Below are 17,944 nucleotides of genomic sequence, written 5' to 3'. Positions count from 1 at the left end.
TGACAACTAGTAAATTTAACTATAATTTTCATAAAATGTCATCTTTCCGTCCCAATTTCTCTTTATATACTGGAAAATAATCCTTATTTGTCATCTGAAAATATTATCTTTATAATTATAAATGATAATATTAGCAACATTATCATTTATTATTATTATATATGATAATAACAGTATACTGTTATCATCATTATTAGCACCTACAAGGCTATGGAAGTATTTCATGCCTTATACAACACAAGAATTGTGCCTTTTTCAGATGACAGTGTCTTCTTATCTTTCGGATAATAAAGATATCTGATTAAGCCCTTTTGTTATGTAGCTACATCATAATGACTTATAAAGGCCCACTTAGTGATGTGATTATCTCAGTCTACTAAAGACCCCTGTTAATGTTCAGATGCTGGCTCTGTCCTCAAGAAGTCAAAACACAATTTCAAAAATTAGCCAATCATCTAAAATATTTTATCTATGCAATGCCAACTATCAAGAATCTCTGAGTATATTCCTGACTTCACTAGATGTTTTGTCATTATGTTAATGACCGCTAAAAACTAAAGCAAGAAGAAACATCCTGGAAGAACATCTTCCTGAGCACTGTTCATAGTAAGACTCATATGGCTCTATAAACTGCTGGCTGGCCAAAACTTTAAGAAATCAAATAATTTATTCTCAGCTTTCTAACCTCCTGCCTTCACAAGCCAACCTTCCTGGGATTCACCTGAAAAATCTCCTTGCCACTACCTGGGAATTTTTAAACCTTCCACCTGCTAACTACTCTCTAGAAAGACATTCTACCTCTTTCTGTGCCCAATGTTCAAGAAATGCCAAGGATTGCTTTCATACCATATCATAGTCCTACTGACTAGGGGGAAGTTATGCTTGCCCAAGTGGAAAGGATAGTTTACACAGAATGAAGCTATTCACTATGAACTACAATTGCTGGTTTGCAACTGAGAATTTAGTCAGGTTTCTGATATGCCCCTTTGAGAACTTTTGTCCAAAGCAGAAACCTAACTTCATTATATCTGTTCTTTCTCAAGACTTGCAGCATTCTAAAGATGAAGGGGTTGTACTCTAGTAAACTGAGAAGGCAAGGTTAAGGCCCCTGTTTTTCAACTATGATTAGACCAATGCTTTAGTCCAGGGATTGAATGAACTAGTTGTGAAACCTAATCCTCAGAAGCAAACTAGCCCGTTTAGCAATACAGTAAGTGTACCCTCTTCTGATTTTCCATATGGAGCACCAATTAAAAAAATGAGAATTGTCAGCTAAATAGCAGCTTTTCTTTCAAAGTAAAAAACAAACCCCCTCTCACAGTGCTTACATTTGTGATACATCTGTAAAAAGTGATTTTTTAGCATCAGAACGCATTTTAATTGTAGTAAACTGAACAATGCTGAAATTGTTTGAAGAGATTAAATTTAATGAAATTCACAAACAACCCCTTTTAGAAAGTAACAACAATTTTTTGAACATTAAAGAGGAGCTCATTATATCAAGACAACTCCACTGTAAAAAGCAGTCTGACTTCAATCACCGCATATCTACATGTTAATGAACTTGCTGTATAAAGCAGGGACTGAGCAGAAAAATAGGAAGACTGTCTTAATGCATATTTGCTAGAAAAAAAATCTTCTTTAATCAATAAAACACCTTTTCACTAGTACCCTAATAGTATCTGAAACTCTTTCAAACAACACAAAAGGAAGATGATACTTAAAAGTTTCTTTAAGACCTTACACAGCTTGCACATTCCTGCAGTGTTCACATGCTGTCAGCGTCACGGTTCCAAAGACTTTCAAGTTTCAACAGACAGATACAGCCTAGTACAAAGTCTTTGTCATAGTAATTTCGTTGCTGCCCCCTGATCAAACAGACAAATCTGAAACTGAAAAGTGAGAGCCAACCAGTGACCTTTGATTAGAACCACGAGCCTCAGTTTTAATAAAATGCCTCATTCATTGCTCCTTGGTGCCAACAAGGAAGGTGTGTTACAGACTGAAAAGAGCAGTCAATACACCCATTCAATAGTTTCCATTATTCACAATTGGAATTTGTGATTGTAGCAAGTGAGACACAGATCTTTAAAATAGCAAAATCAAAACACAAAAATGCAGCTTTCCACCTTTTAAATAAATAAAATCACTTTACCCCTACCTCTCAGTTTACTTGCTACTGTCTTTCATGCCTTACTAATTGTATTGTACTATCATCTTTTCTAAACTGTAATTTTCACAATATTTGTTGCTATGACTTGAGCCTAAGGAATGCTGGCAATATTTATTTTTGAACTCCTGATTTTCCTAGGCTATCAGTGCACCATTAAAATGCATGTCTATAAAGCTTATTTTAATTAAAGCAAAAGTTTGAAGTTTGGGTTTATTTCCCTTTTTTGCCAGGAAAACAAGATTCAGACTACAGCCATAGTTAGCATATTTTGATGCCTAATATCAGACTACCCTTGACAGCAATGGCTCAAGAAAATGCAGAGGAAGTCCACTTATATGATTTAAATGCTGAGGGTGGGAGATGGGATAGGGAAGTTTTCAAAGCTTTGGTAAATTCACACAAAGGAACTGTTAAAACCTGTTAAAACTGGAAACTAGAATAGTTAGGGATATGCAGGCTCTACAGTGCATGCCTTGGAGTGACCTCTTTAAGCCATGACACTATAAAATATTTCAACTCTTGCTCTAAGACCAGAGGGTTTCAAATGCAATTGCCAGTGTTATTGCTAGTACCTAGCACTGTGCCTGAAACAAAGCAGATGCTTGGTATTACACATATGTATGTATTCTCTATATGTTTATTCTACGTATATTATACATGTATTCTTTTTTTTAAATTTATTTTTAATTTATTTATTTTTGGCTGCCTTGGGTCTTCGTTGCTGCGTGTGGGCTTTCTCTAGTTGCGGCTAGCAGGGGCTACTCTTCGCTGTGGTGCACGGGCTTCTCATTGCGGTGGCTTCTCTTGTTGGGGAGCACGGGCCCTAGGCACGCGGGCTTCAGTAGTTGTGGCACGTGGGCTCAGTAGTTGTGGCTCCCGGGCTCTAGAGTGCAGGCTCAGTAGTTGTGGCACACGGGATTAGTTGCTCCACAGCACATGGGATCTTCCCGGACCAGGGCTCGAACCCGTGTCCCCTGCATTGGCAGGCGGACTCTCAACCACTGCACCACCAGGGAAGTCCCTACATGTATTCTTTATTCTATGTATAATACATATATTCTTTATTCTATATATATTATATATATATTCTTTATTCTACATATAATAAAGAAGCATGAGGCTATAACTTTGCCAGGGTAAGAGAGTGGTAAAATTGGAGAGGAGATCTGAGGAAATAGCCTACTTACAACTTACAGTGGAAGGAAGGAAGGAAAGAGGGAAGGAAGGAAGGGTGGGGGGAAGGGAAGAGAAGAGACACAGGTGTCTTAAAAACAGCGAAATCGGGCTTCCCTGGTGGCGCAGTGGTTGGGAATCTGCCTGCCAATGCAGGGGACACGGGTTCGAGCCCTGGTCTGGGAGGATCCCACATGCCACGGAGCAACTGGGCCCGTGAGCCACAATTACTGAGCCTGCGCGTCTGGAGCCTGTGCTCCACAACAAGAGAGGCCGCGATAGTGAGAGGCCCGCGCACCGCGATGAAGAGTGGTCCCCACTTGCCACAACTAGAGAAAGCCCTCGCACAGAAACGAAGACCCAATACAGTCATAAATAAATAAATAAAAGAACGTGAATTTCTAAAAAAAAAAAAAAAAGAAGTAAGGAGTCAGTAAAGAGCAAAGCAGTAGAATGAAAAATGAAATAAAATTTAAAATCTGGTTCTTTAAAAAAAAAAAAAACAGCGAAATCAAAAATCGTGCTGTCTGGGCTGCAACTAAGTATTGCTATCCACTCACTTTGGGCACCACAGTCTGCCCACTAGTCTGAACTCCTGTCAACAACTGCAGCTGTACTGCCTCACCTGCTGTAAATAAACAGCCCCATACATGCCCTGACAAATCCTGAGATATGAATGTAAGGACTTAGCTTAGGCAAATAGAAAACTCATGACTTCATTCAGTTGCCAGATCAACTGACTAGAAGAACTCAAAACTCATGAGGGCAGAGACTTTGTCCATCTCCTACACTGCTATATCCCCAGCAGTTAGATCAGTGCCTGATTAAGACAATAGGTGTTTAATAAAAACTACTTTAAAATTGATATTGTCAACATTAATATTTGAGGTCCCTGGATAGACTGTAATTTAGGGCAGCAGTTCTCAAAGTATGGTCATGGACCTATGAGGGTCCCCTAGACCCTTTCAGAGATCTGCAAGGTCAAAATCATTTTAATAAGGATAATAACATGTTATTTGTCTTTTTCACTCTCATTCTCTTGCAAGTGTACAGTAGAGTTTTCCAAAAGCTACATAATGATGTCATTCCTCTAAAGGCTAACAGAATATGTGCTTCTATATTCTTGTGTTTTAAAATTTCTGTTTTGCAGACTTCCATTTCTGGGAAGATCAAGAAGTTTAGCACTTCTTATTTAAGGCACCAGCTCTTTAGTTTACTAACAGCTACCTAAGGTGCTACATCAGAAGTCTTCAAGAGTCTTCTGAAATATGAGCAACACCTCTTTAAAAGAGGCTCATCTCAAAGTAATCCCTGTGAGGATCCAAAAACATGGTCACCAGCCTCTAAAATACTTAACTTCATCTGTCCTGGGGGAGTTAGGATCCTGCTCTGTTGATAACAGATTGTGGGGAATGAACAACACTAAGAAGTACTGAGGTTTGATTAGCCTAAAGGTATCTCTAGGAAGCTCAGGATAATTCCTGCTGAGGAAGAAGAAATAGATTCAGTGAAGCCTGTTGTACCTCAGTTAACTGGGAGTTCAACCAAACCCATTGCTTCCCTACGGTTTCCACAGATCCCTAGTTCTGGCTTCAAGAAATAGGCATCTAAATAGTATCTGACACCTTCACTAGGTTGGCTATCATTTTTCTTAATGGAAAATAACAACTCTTGGCAAGGATGTGAAAAAATTGGAAGCTTGATACATTGTTAGTGGGAATGTAAAATAGTGAAGCTATTTTGGAAAACTGTATGGCAGTTCCTCAAAAAGTTAAACATGGAATTACCATATGACCCAGCAATTCCATTCCTAGGTATAGATCCAAAAGAATGGAAAACAAGTACTCAGACAAATATTTGTACACACATGTTCATAGAAGCACTATTCGAAACAGTCAAAAAGTGGAAACAACCCAAATATCCATCAATGGATGAATGGATAAGCAAAATGTGGTTTATACACAGTGGAATATTATTCAGTCATAAAAAGGAATAAAGTACTAATGCATGCTACAACATAAATGAGCCTAGAAAATATTACGCTAAGTGAAAAAAGCCAGTCACAAAAGGTTATATATTGTATGATTCCTTTTATATGAGATATCAAGAAAAGATAAACCCATAGAGACAGAAAGAAGACTGGTGGTTGCCAGGTGCTAGGGAGCGGGAGAAATGGAGAATAACTGCTCAGTAGGCATAGGGTTTCATTCTGGGGTGATGAAAATGTTTTGGAACGAGATATGTATGGCACAACATTGTAAATGTACTAAATGTCACTGAACTGCTCACTTTAAAATGGGTAACTTTTGCAAATGCTACCTCCATAATTTTTTAAATGTGAAAATAAGAACATATTGAGCTGACCTTAAGGCAATGGGGTGAACAATAAAACTTTCAAATTGTATGCATAAAAAATAGTAGCTGAGAACCCTTTATTCAGTCAAAATTAATACTCCCTCTTATGTGCTGCCACAGCCCTCTGCCCATTACTCCAAAACAATCATCACACTATAGAATCTGAAAATATTTTTGATGCCTTTTACACTGCCTACCTTCACTCTCCCAACGTATCTTTTTATCTCTACTTTCTTTCATTCTCAATCTTCCCTCTCATCACCCAATTGTGAGTTTATCGAGGGCAGTAACCATTTCATCTTTGTATCTTTGGTGCCTGGTACAGTGTATATGCTTGACAAATTTAAGTGAATGACATAAGAAACAAATTAATAAGTGCAATGTGGATCCGCATGTCAGCATCATAGAGGTCGAAGGACATTATCAAATTCCTCATCTTGAGTTCGGATTTGTTACACCAATAAACCCCAAACCCGGATATTTGATTGTTGACATTTTTTTAACTTGCCAAGCTGACTGCAGTTTTTGAAGACTCTTGTGAAATTCTCCAAAAATCTGAAATTAAAATTAATTTAAGTCACTTCAATTTTTAAATAAATAAATGTATCTTGTACTTTTTTGAAAAAGTATACCTCAAAATTCAACAAAACGAAAGAGCAGTGTAGTAAAATGGTCAGAGTTCACTTTATACACTGGTGCCCATTGCAAAGGCAAAGAAAATCAAATACCAACCAAAAAATTATTTTAAAATATTCATCTAGTTATGTGTTGAAAAATTATTTTAAATATAAGAATGATAAATTTTGTTTCTTGGATATAGCAATGTACCATCTGATATAAATGAGACTATTTACTTGAAATAATCTTGTTTCTCGGGGCTTCCCTGGTGGCGCAGTGGTTGAGAATCCGCCTGCCAATGCAGGGGACACGGGTTCGAGCCCTGGTCTGGGAAGATCCCACATGCCGCGGAGCAACTAGGCCCGTGAGCCACAATTACTGAGCCTGCGCGTCTGGAGCCTGTGCTCCGCAACAAGAGAGGCCGCGATAGTGAGAGGCCCGTGAACCGCGATGAAGAGTGGCCCCCACTTGCCGCAACTAGAGAAAACCCTCGCACAGAAACGAAGACCCAACACAGCCATAAATAAATAAATAAACCCAAAGTTTAAAAAAAACAAAACTGTATCTCTCTTTTAAAAAAAAAAAAAAAATCTTGTTTCTCTTACACTGTATGATCTTCAGAGTAGTCTTTGGTTTCAATGTTTTCTTTTGCTTTAGGTAAAAAGAAATCATGGTTAATTAAATAAAAATAACTAAAACTGAAGCTAATTTTGAGCTTTTAACTCACACCTCAGTAATTTAACTTTTTAATGTTTTAACTTTAAGATGAATGGTTAACTTTTGGGTATTTGGCATTTACCAGATATATATTTATAATGCTATAAACATAAATTAGGGTATTGAATAGTAGTAACAATCCCTAGTCCAGAGAACTGTAAATATTGGCCAAGAACTACAAAACATAATTATTAGATTCTTTTTATGTGCAGATTTGAAACAGACTTAATACAATGTATGAAATGTGTTACATTTGCAGCAGGAAGGCAAAGATAGTTTTAAAAAAAGACAAAAACCAAAAAAAAAAAAAAAAGACAAAAACCTTCTTCTCTGCAAACTTTCAGCCTTTGAAGATCTTCCCTTCCCTTTCATTTACTAAATATAATTGAAAACTTGATTTTGAGGATTCACTTCAATTATATGACCTGTTTACTGGTGGAACTTTCAAGTCATTTTTGCTGTTATTCATTAAAAGAGGAACAAGGATACTATGTTAGTTAAAAAGATATCCTATGCAGGAAACTAAGCTTCTGGATTTTTATTGGGGAAGGAATTCTAAAGGTATTTCCTTTAATAAGTTTAACTAATTAATGTAAGCTCAAAGAAAAGTACCCAAATAATATAAATTTGTTAACACAGCAAAGAAAAAGGCAAATTCACCCACCCTAAGATGTTCACCCTTCTGCAATGCCAATCCAAGTCCTGAAAGGCCTCTAAGCTTCAATCCAAAAGTTTACTTATTCAAGCCTACCCTTATTTCTTGTAGCTGATTTTATTCTTTCTCATCTTTGAAGATACAGTCTAACCACACATTCAGGCAATTGATTATATAGTCTCTTGTATTGCCCTAACAACTATTAAGTTCTATGAGTTCAGAAATGCACACTAATTATTTCCTATCCCCATAAGGCCTGGCACATAGTCAGCACTTAATAAATTATTTGTTGATTTGAAAAAGTATGTAACACATATTTAAACTCAAACAATAGAGATGAATTTAGCATGTATTTCTGATTGTTTAGGTTTTTTTAAATGGAAGATTACTTTTATTTTAAAAGGGAACTATGTCTCCCATAACAACAAATTCTCCAAAATGTATTTCCCAGTAGCCTTTAATTTAAATGCACAAAATTTTCAAAAATAAATAAATAAACAACCCCTTTATTTAACATTCATCCAGCAGCCTCTTGTGAAGAGCTGACTGTACCTATAATCAGCTCTCTTGGAAACACTAGTGCTGATCAATTGTTTTACAGACAGTGTGACAAACCAGACTTTAAAAGTTTTTCAAAACAGTTCAAATTAATTAAAGTACTCATACTTTCCTTATCAGATGAAAAAGACTAAATTCTTTAAAGTCCTTCAGTTAGTAAGTATACTAGAAAATCTTCAAAGGCACCGGTGTTGCTTTTAGCCAGCTAATGGCAACATTGCTAAACTCTACATATCCTATTTGTAGAATGGCAATTCAAAGCATTCTGAATTAGGATGCCTGTGGTTGGAAGAAGTGAAAGGATTGAAACAATATTGATATTATAAATATTTATATAGGATTACTGCTTTTAAATGAGTAAATATCTATCCCACATTCTCCCTTTTTTTCCTATCAAATACTTTAATTTAAAATTATAACTTTTTAAAGGAACCTCCATACCGTTCTCCATAGTGGCTGTATCAATTTACATTCCCACCAACAGTACAAGAGGGTTCCCTTTTCTCCACACCCTCTCCAGCATTTATTGTTTGTAGATTTTTTGATGATGGCCATTCTGACCAAGGACCGGTCAGAGGTTCCTTAAAAAACTAAAAATAGAACTACCATACGACCCAGCAATCCCACTACTGGGCATATACCCTGAGAAAACCATAATTCAAAAAAAGTCATGTACCCCAATGTTCTTTGCAGCACTATTTACAATAGCCAGGACATGGAAGCAACCTAAGTGTTCATCGACAGATGAATGGATAAAGAAGATGTGGCACATATATACAATGGAATATTACTCAGCCATAAAAAGAAACGAAATTGAATTATTTGTAGTGAGGTGGATGGACCTAGAGACTGTCATACACAGTGAAGTAAGTCAGAAAGAGAAAAACAAATACTGTATGCTAACACATATATATGGAATCTAAAAAAAAAAAAATGCTTCTGAAGAACCTAGGGGCGGGACAGGAATAAAGATGCAGACGTAGAGAATGGACATGAGGATATGGGGAGGGGGAAGGGTAAGCTGGCACGAAGTGAGAGAGTGGCATGGACATATATACACTACCAAATGTAAAATAGATAGCTAGTGGGAAGCAGCCGCATAGCACAGGGAGATCAGCTCGGTGTTTTGTGTCCACCTAGAGGGATGGGATAGGGAGGGCTCGGGACGGAGACACAAAAGGGAGGAGATATGGGGATACATGTATATGTATAGCTGATTCACTTTGTTATACAGCAGAAACTAACACAACATTGTAAAGCAATTATACTCCAATAAAGATGTAAAAAAAAAATGATATTTCAAAACTTAAAAAAAATAATAAAATAAAATTATAACATTTGTAAAAGAAAAACATTTAATCTACTCAAATATTTCTTAAATAGAAGATTTCAGAATCCTCAGAGAAGATATCATATTTTTTTATATTTGGCTTGTTGCTTCTTTTGATTTATTACCGCTGCATTTTGTTACACCAAAAATAAAAACAATACAAAAACTTTTAAAAGGTGAAAGCATTTTTATATAATCAAATTCATTTCAGATCTACAGTTTCAAGTGTCTCAATTTCAACAAATGGTATGAGAAATACAGTACAACTCCTTGGCCATTTCATTTTAGAGTAATCAGTTTTAATGATTTTTAAAGGATGTAGCAATATTTCCTGATGCAATTCAATCTGTATGAATAAAATTGTGAGATACGTGCCAGAGAAAAGACCTTTAAATTCAGTTTTGTAAATAACTGTTTTCATGACTATATTACAAAATACTTTCAACTGAATGGAAATTATCTTGAAACATGACCAAAGACACAAGTACCTATAAAGAAATCCCTTTTTGTTCCAGTTACTTCTCAACTGACACTATTAGTATTATATTATTTAAAATAAACGTATCATGGTATTTTTTATTGAAGTATATAGTTGATTTACACTATTGTGTTAGTTTCAGGTGTACAGCAAAGTGATTCAGTTATTTTTTCAGATTATTTTCCATTATAGATTATTACAAGATATTGAATATAGTTCCCTATGTTATACTGTAAATCTTTGTTGCTTATCTATTTTATGTATAGTGGCTTGTATCTGAATATAATTGAAAAAATGTTCTATTTACTATTACTTTAACAAAAAGAAAACTACAATACTGTGGACATATCCATTTGAACATATAACTTATTTGCATAATCTCAAAAAAATGTTATATTATCTAAAATGCCCAGACATTGAATTGTGCTTATAATTAACTGACATTTCGTATTACCAAGATCATTTCATGAAAATATCATAGTAATGTTATAGTTACAGCAATGCTTAATTTAATTTTCTTAAACAGAAAGCCTATACAAACAAAAATTACTAATAGTATTTTGCAACATTTAACAGAAGTTTACCTTTTCAAAAAACAACACTGTTATAGAGATGTGGATGGACCTAGAGTCTGTCATACAGAGTGAAGTAAGTCAGAAAGAGAAAAACAAATATTGTCTATTAACGCATATATGTGAAATCTAGAAAAATGGCACAGATGAACCTACTTGCAGGGCAGGAATAGAGACACAGATGTAGAGAACAGACATGTGGACACAGCGGGGGAAGGGGATGGTGGGATGAACTGGGAGATTAGGTTTGACATAAATACACTATCATGTGTAAAATAGATAGCTAGTGGGAACCTGCTGTATAGCACAGAGAGCTCAGCTCGGTGCTCTGTGATGACCTAGATGGGTGGGATGGGGGTGGGGAGGGAGGTCCAAGAGGGAGGGGATAGATGTATACATATAGCTGATTCACTTCACTGTACAGCAGAAACTAACACAACATTATAAAGCAATTATACTCCAATAAAAAAAAGACAACTGTATTCTGTAATCTGATTAATTTTTAAGTTACCTATATTTATACAACTGCTATGAAATATTAAGCTTTTTTAGTTGCAAGACTTTTTATCTCTTTACTTGCCATCTAACTGTACTCCTGTAACTTTAATAGAATATGTAGTTTGATTCTTTTAACTAATTAGTGGATTAGTAAGAAGCAAGTCAGGCCACTGCAATTACTGTCTACACATCCATTTATATCAAATATTTTACAGGTCAACCTAACCATTTTTATTTCAAAAAAAGGCTATTTTTTCCTTATTTATAAAGTCTTTCTGAAAATGATCAACTATCCTAGCATTAACATCATGGCCACTTGTACTTTCTGTAAAAATAAAAGGTAATAAAATTTGGCTTGAACAAGCAGAGACAAAGATACCAGCCTATAGACTCATCATTTCTTCAACTTTCTTTAAACCATTCTAATTCTGTCTCTATCTCTTATATTAAAGTCTGATCATATATATTTAATTTCATTCTTTAAAATTTCAGCAGACAACTTCAGTGCTAACCTACCACTGCCCTGTCAGAAAATCTTTGATGTCACAGCATAATAGTTCCTGAAAGAACAGCACTAATACTTAATGTAACATGAAACCAGTGCTCTGCAGTGGGGCTGTCTGCTGTCAGGAACAAACAATTTCACTGCTGTTCCCCAGAAGTGACAGGGTTGGGACCTATCTGTGCCGCAACCCTCACTACCAACAGAGATTTATTTTTATTAGGAACTAAGAATGCCACCTCATTCTTTTAAACATGCCAATCTCCATTTTGAAAATAAAAATAAATTACACTTTAATGTCACATAATGCATCTGTCTCAATTCTGCCCTGAAGCCTATAAGCTTGAAGAAAGTCTCTAGTATTTCAAAGAATTAACAGGCCAAGTGGAAATGGCTAAACTTACTACTAAGAAGCAACTAAACCACTATTTCATTATTTCAGAAGTAACACCAAACATTTATGTTTCAAGACCTTTATAACATAGCTGGGTTGGAAATGACAATACAGACCTCTCCCTTAAGATATTTTTACATGATACCAAATATCTGTTTAAGACTAACCATGTCGGTCAAAAGATTCATCAACAGAGAGAAAAATGAATCAATCAGTACATTGATTTCTTTTTTAACCTAATAACCAACTGAAAATAGGACAATTAATTTTCAGACATGTATATAACACCTATGGGAACTAAGATAATACTATTTAATTAATATTTGACCCAAAATCTTTCCTAGTGTCATCTATTACGAAACACTAAGGCATATCTGTCCCTCTTCTGAATTCTTAAAGCAATTTATTGTTTGTATTGCTAATTTAACAATTAACTTTCTGACTTCTCTGTTACTATCGTCTTGAACTGTTATTTAATTTTCTTAATATTAATGTTGTAAAAGACTGATACCGGAAAATTTATAAACTTCATTGGGATACGTTAAAGAGGACCAAAATAAATGGAGAGCTATAATAAGTTCATGGGTTGGAAGATTCAATGTTATAAAGGTATCATTTCGATTAAAATTGACTTATTGATTAAATGCAAATTGAATAAAAAATCCCAACAGGTTTTCTTTGTGGAACTTAAGTTAATTTTAAATTTATATGGACATGCAAAGGGTCAAAAAGTGCCAAGAAACTCCTGAAAAATAAAAACAAGGTGGCAGAACTTACTCTTCAAGATAATAGAATTACTGAGCAAATATAATTAAGTAAGGGTGCAAGGAGAGACAAATACATCAAGACAACATAAATGACCCCAAACTAGACCCACGCATATATGGGCATTTGATATATGACAGAGGTAACCCTGCAGAGCAGTCAGGAAAGGATAGATTTTAGTAAATTATCTGTGACAACTGGATACCTAAAAAAGGAAAAAAAAATACAACTACACTCTTACATCAAACCATATCCCCAAACAACTGCAGGTGGATTAAACGTCAATGTGAAAGTCAATTGAGATTAGCTTCATAACCTCAGATAGGAAAGAATGTCTTAAACAGCATAGGAAAAGTATTAACCAAAAAGGAAAAGATCCATAAATATTCACCTATATTAAAATTAAGAATGTTCATCAAACAATGCCATAAAGAGAGTAAAAAACAAGCCAGTAGTGGAAAAAGATATTTGCAACACATAAATAACAAAGAATTCATATACAGAATATATATAAAACTACGAATCATTTTTTAGAAAAACAACAACAAAAAAAGACAGACAACCCAAAAGAAAAATGGGCAAAAGACTTGAACAGGCACTTCCCAATAGAAGAAATCTACACGATCAATAACTTATTAAAAGATGCTTAATAACATTTATAATCAGGAATGCAAATTAAAACCATGATGAGATATTACTACACACCCAGGAGATTGGCAAAAATTTAAAGTCTGACAACATCAACTGTTGGCGAGGATGTTAAGGAATGGGTACACTCATAGACTGTTGGTGGGAGTATAAACGATCACTTTTTAAAAGTTTAGCATTATCTAGTAAAGATGAAGACAGGTATATCTTCTGACCCAACAATTCCACTCCTGCAAAAACAACCTAGAGAAACTTGTGCACATATACATCAAGAAGATATATGTACAAAAAATTCACAGCAGCATTGTTCATAATAAGCAGCAACTGGAAATAGCCCAAATGCTCACTGACAATAGAGAGGATAAACTCTGATACTAACACAATAAAAAGCAAATTAACGAACTAGGATTTCATGATGATATATGTTGAGCAAAAACTGCAACACATAAAAATAGACTCTGCACGATTTATATAATTCATAAAAACAGGCAAAATCAAACTGTATTTTTCAGAGCTGCATTCATAGGCAGTAAAACTATAAAGCAAAGGAAATGACTAACATTAAATACAGAATGGTGGTTACCTTAAAGGGAGAGGGTGAGGTATGATTGGGAAGGGACACATGTGGCCTCTGGGATGATGTCAGTGTTCTTTTTTTTTTTTGAACCTGCATGATGGTTACATGGAATTCACTTTGTAAGCACTCATTACATATACATACAATTTTATTTTATACACTTTGCATGTTTACACTTCAGTTTTTAAAAAGAACAAATCTACTTCACACAGAGTTATTGTGAATATAATGAAGTAGTGTATGAGAAAAGCTCTTTGAAAACCACAAACAACTACACACATACTCATTTTTTGAAGTTAATTAAGGACTGAAGCCACTCTCATTCGTAAACCAACCAAGCAATAACCTACATGATATAAAATCCCCAATCTGGAAAACACATGTTGTCACCTCAAATAAGGCATGTCTTATCTAATATCATAAAATAGCATTTAACATTCTTCTTTTAAAGATTTATTCCTTTGGATTAAAACATCACACTTTTTTAAAAATCCAAATACCTCTTGAGAAAATATACTAAGCAGAGAACTAAAACTATAAGGAATTGTTAAAGGAACTGCAATAGGAAGACTAGGGGATTTTCAAATTTAGAATAAATATACTCTATTTCATGTCTCCTTACAACGCTCGTATTCCTATTTAATAGTCTCTCCAAAATACTACAGATAATTATCTTTAAAAATTAAAGGGAAATTTTCAAAAATGTAAATAACTAATGGAACTAAACTTTAAAAATGAAAGGAAACAAAGAAGAGAAATAAGGAAGAAAGCGAGGGAGGGAGGAAGGGAGGAAGGAACTGAAGAAGCTAATTAATTTACAGTTACTAATTTCTAGTTTTAAAAACTGCATCTCACATACAAATTCCATTTTAAAATGTATACACACAAATGTACATTATCTCACTTATTAAATTGGTAAGCAAAAGGGAAATGACTAGAGAATTTTTTAAATATTTAACTTCATTATGCTTTATAAAAAGCAATTTAAATATGTATTACATTTCACAATATTATTTATTATAATATATCTTTCCTAATTTCCCTTCTTGCTATCAAAGCCTTCTTTGTCACCTATTCCATTTCTGAGGGGACCATATTTCAGCTAGTAGGAGTGGAATTTCTGGGTCATATAGTAGTTACATATTAAACTTTTTGAGAAATTGCTGAACTGTTCTCTAAAGTGGCTGCACCATTTTACATTCCCACCAGCAATGTACAAAGGTTCCAATTTCTCCACATCTTTGCCAACATTTGTTAGTTTCAGTTTTTATGACTACAGCCATTCTAGTGTATAAGAAGTAATATCTCATTGTGATTTTGATTTACGTTTCCCTAATGACTAATGATCTTGAGCATCTTTTTATGGGCTTATCAGCCATTTGTAAATCTTATTTGGAAAAGTATTTGTTCAAATCCTTTGCCCTTTTAAAAAATTGGGTTGTCTTTTTATTGTTGAGGTATAAGAGTTCTTTCTATAGATTGAATACTAGTTTCTTATCAATATATGATTTGCTAATATTTTCACCCATTCTATAGGTTGTCTTTTCACTTTCTTGATGGTTTCCTTTGATCAAAAAAGTTTTTAATTTTAATGTAGTTCAATTTATCTTTTTTTTCACTTATGCTTTTGTTGTCATATCTAAGAAATCACTGCCTAATCCAAGGTCGAGAAGATATACTCCTATGTTTAGGAGTTAGATGTGAGGTAGGGATACAACTCCATTCTTCTGCATGGGAATATGCAGTTGTCCCAGCACTATTTGTTAAAAAGACTATTATGTTCCCATTGAATTGTCTTGGCATCCTTGTCAAAAATAACACTACTGTTTTTAAGATGTCATTAATGTTTCCTTGTAACAGGGAATTTTAAATTGTGGCTACTTGCCTATGAGCACAACGTGAAAAGAGTATTTTGGGGATCACTATACTGATTATTCAAACAGTATGTAAAGATTTTTTAAATCTTATTTTTCCACATTTCAATTTTGCTACTTAGCAATTAAAACTAATTCTATGATAGCCTGAAGTCGTTGACCACTATAGCTGTGAAGCCCTTTCTGTACTTCAGTCTCCTCTGTAAAGTGAAAAGATTGGGCTAGGTTATATTATTTTGCCCCCCAGCGTATCCCACCCTCAAGTTGTGGGATAAAGAGGAAAGAGTAAGCTGAAAGGGAGAATTGAGTAAGAGTTGAAGGGATCTGAGCAGTCAAGGTTTCAGCCAAAGTTTATCTCTGTTAGATTTCCATAAATAAGGATTTACTTGAAAATTGGGTTCTACTGCTTACAGAAAGTCTGAAAACTACAGAACCCTATAACCCTGAGAAGAGGGTCATGGAGAAATATTAGAGAAATAAAGATAGAGATAAAAAATAGATTTAAGATCTGTCCTGAATAAGAAACAATGGGGAATTTTAGGCAGTAAGAGATTACAGCATGAGTATTAAGGCATCCAGATGGAGAACATAAGTTACAAATTGATAGGGAAGGTTTCAAGAGCAAAAAGACAAAGCCCACCTCAAAGGGTTTTCTTTGATTTCCAAAATAGCTGATGAGAGCTAGTCTTCTTGGGAGTTTCACATCTCCCTTCAAAACAATGGAAATGTTCTGACTTAACCAAAATGTGTTTGAGCTGTGATTCAATTATCCTAAAATCCAATGGCAACTATACTTACTATTTTAAGGAATCAGTTAGCTACATGTATTCACTACCTTTAAATATATTTTTTAATATTTTCATCAGTAGATGACTGTCAATGCAAACATATAACTCGCTTGGAACTCAATTCCACTGCTAAATAAATAGCCCTGCTCAGAATTCAAAAGGTACCTTTTTATCTTTTAATGCTCTATTTCTTTTACTAAAATAAAAATTTCATTACAGTATAATAGAGAGTAAAGTGCACTAATCTTAAGTTCAGTCAGTGAGTTTATTCACTGAATTTCTACATATGTACTCTCCCATGTAACCACCACCCAGATTAAAAGCACCCTAAAAAGTTCTCACATGCCTCTTCCTAACTAATAACCCATCCCCAGAGATAACCACCATTCTGACTTTTATACTTGTAGAGTGGTTATGCCTGGTCTTGAATTTAATAAGTAGAATCACGTACATACTCTATCTTCTATCTCCTCTAATCTTTATCTAGCTCTGTTTCTATCTCTTTTATCTACTTCTCTATTTTCCACATAATGTCTGTGAGAGTCATTCATGTTGTTGTGAATATCAATAAGTTTTTATTGCTGTGTTAGTATTCCACTCAATAAGTATTCCACAATTTATTTATCCATTCTCCTGTTGATGGACATCTGGGTTGTTTACAATTTGTGGCTGTTATTAATAAAATGGCTATGAAGATGTTTTGCATGTCTTTTGGTGGACATAAGCACTCACTTTTCTTGGGTATATACCTAGGACTGGAACTGCTGTCATAGATAGGCATATGTTTAACTTTAGCATATAATACCAAATAATTTTCAAAATCGGTTATAACTATTTATACTCCCACCAGCAGTATATTAGAGTTTCAGTTGTTCTACATCCTCACCAACATATGAGGCATTGTCAGTCTTCTTAATTTTAGCCTAAATGCTCTATTTGTTAATTTTCTGAAACCTGACATCTTACTAAGGGTAAATCATAATATATATTATCCTTCTGTCCTCAAAGTGTGGTCCTAGTCAGCAGCCCTGGGGAAAGCAACAATGACACTACCTGGGGGCTTGTTAGAAATACTGAATCTCATGCCCCATCTAGACTTACAGAATCAGAATCTGCATTTTAGTAAGATCCCCAGATGATCTGTATGCCCACTAAAATTTAAGAAGCACTTCTCTAGATGATAAAGTGTATAAATTCTAGAATGGTTTAAATATTCCCTAAAAATATTTCCAATGGAATCTCTATTAATGAGCAAGATATGTCCCAGTA

At 34.6% G+C, this 17,944-nt stretch overlaps 1 protein-coding gene across 18 annotated transcripts in view; it reads right to left on the bottom strand.

Moving 5' to 3' along the window:
• The window catches only part of SOX6 (SRY-box transcription factor 6), a 640,888-nt gene that overhangs the window by 599,076 nt on the left and 23,868 nt on the right, over window positions 1-17,944 (bottom strand). The window lies entirely within an intron of this gene.

Source organism: Balaenoptera acutorostrata, chromosome 9 (genome assembly GCF_949987535.1).
Source record: "Balaenoptera acutorostrata chromosome 9, mBalAcu1.1, whole genome shotgun sequence".
Taxonomy (NCBI): Eukaryota; Metazoa; Chordata; class Mammalia; order Artiodactyla; family Balaenopteridae; genus Balaenoptera; species Balaenoptera acutorostrata.
The sequence above is the reverse complement of the archived record's forward strand: the minus strand, read 5'-3'. Positions and strand labels throughout refer to the sequence as shown.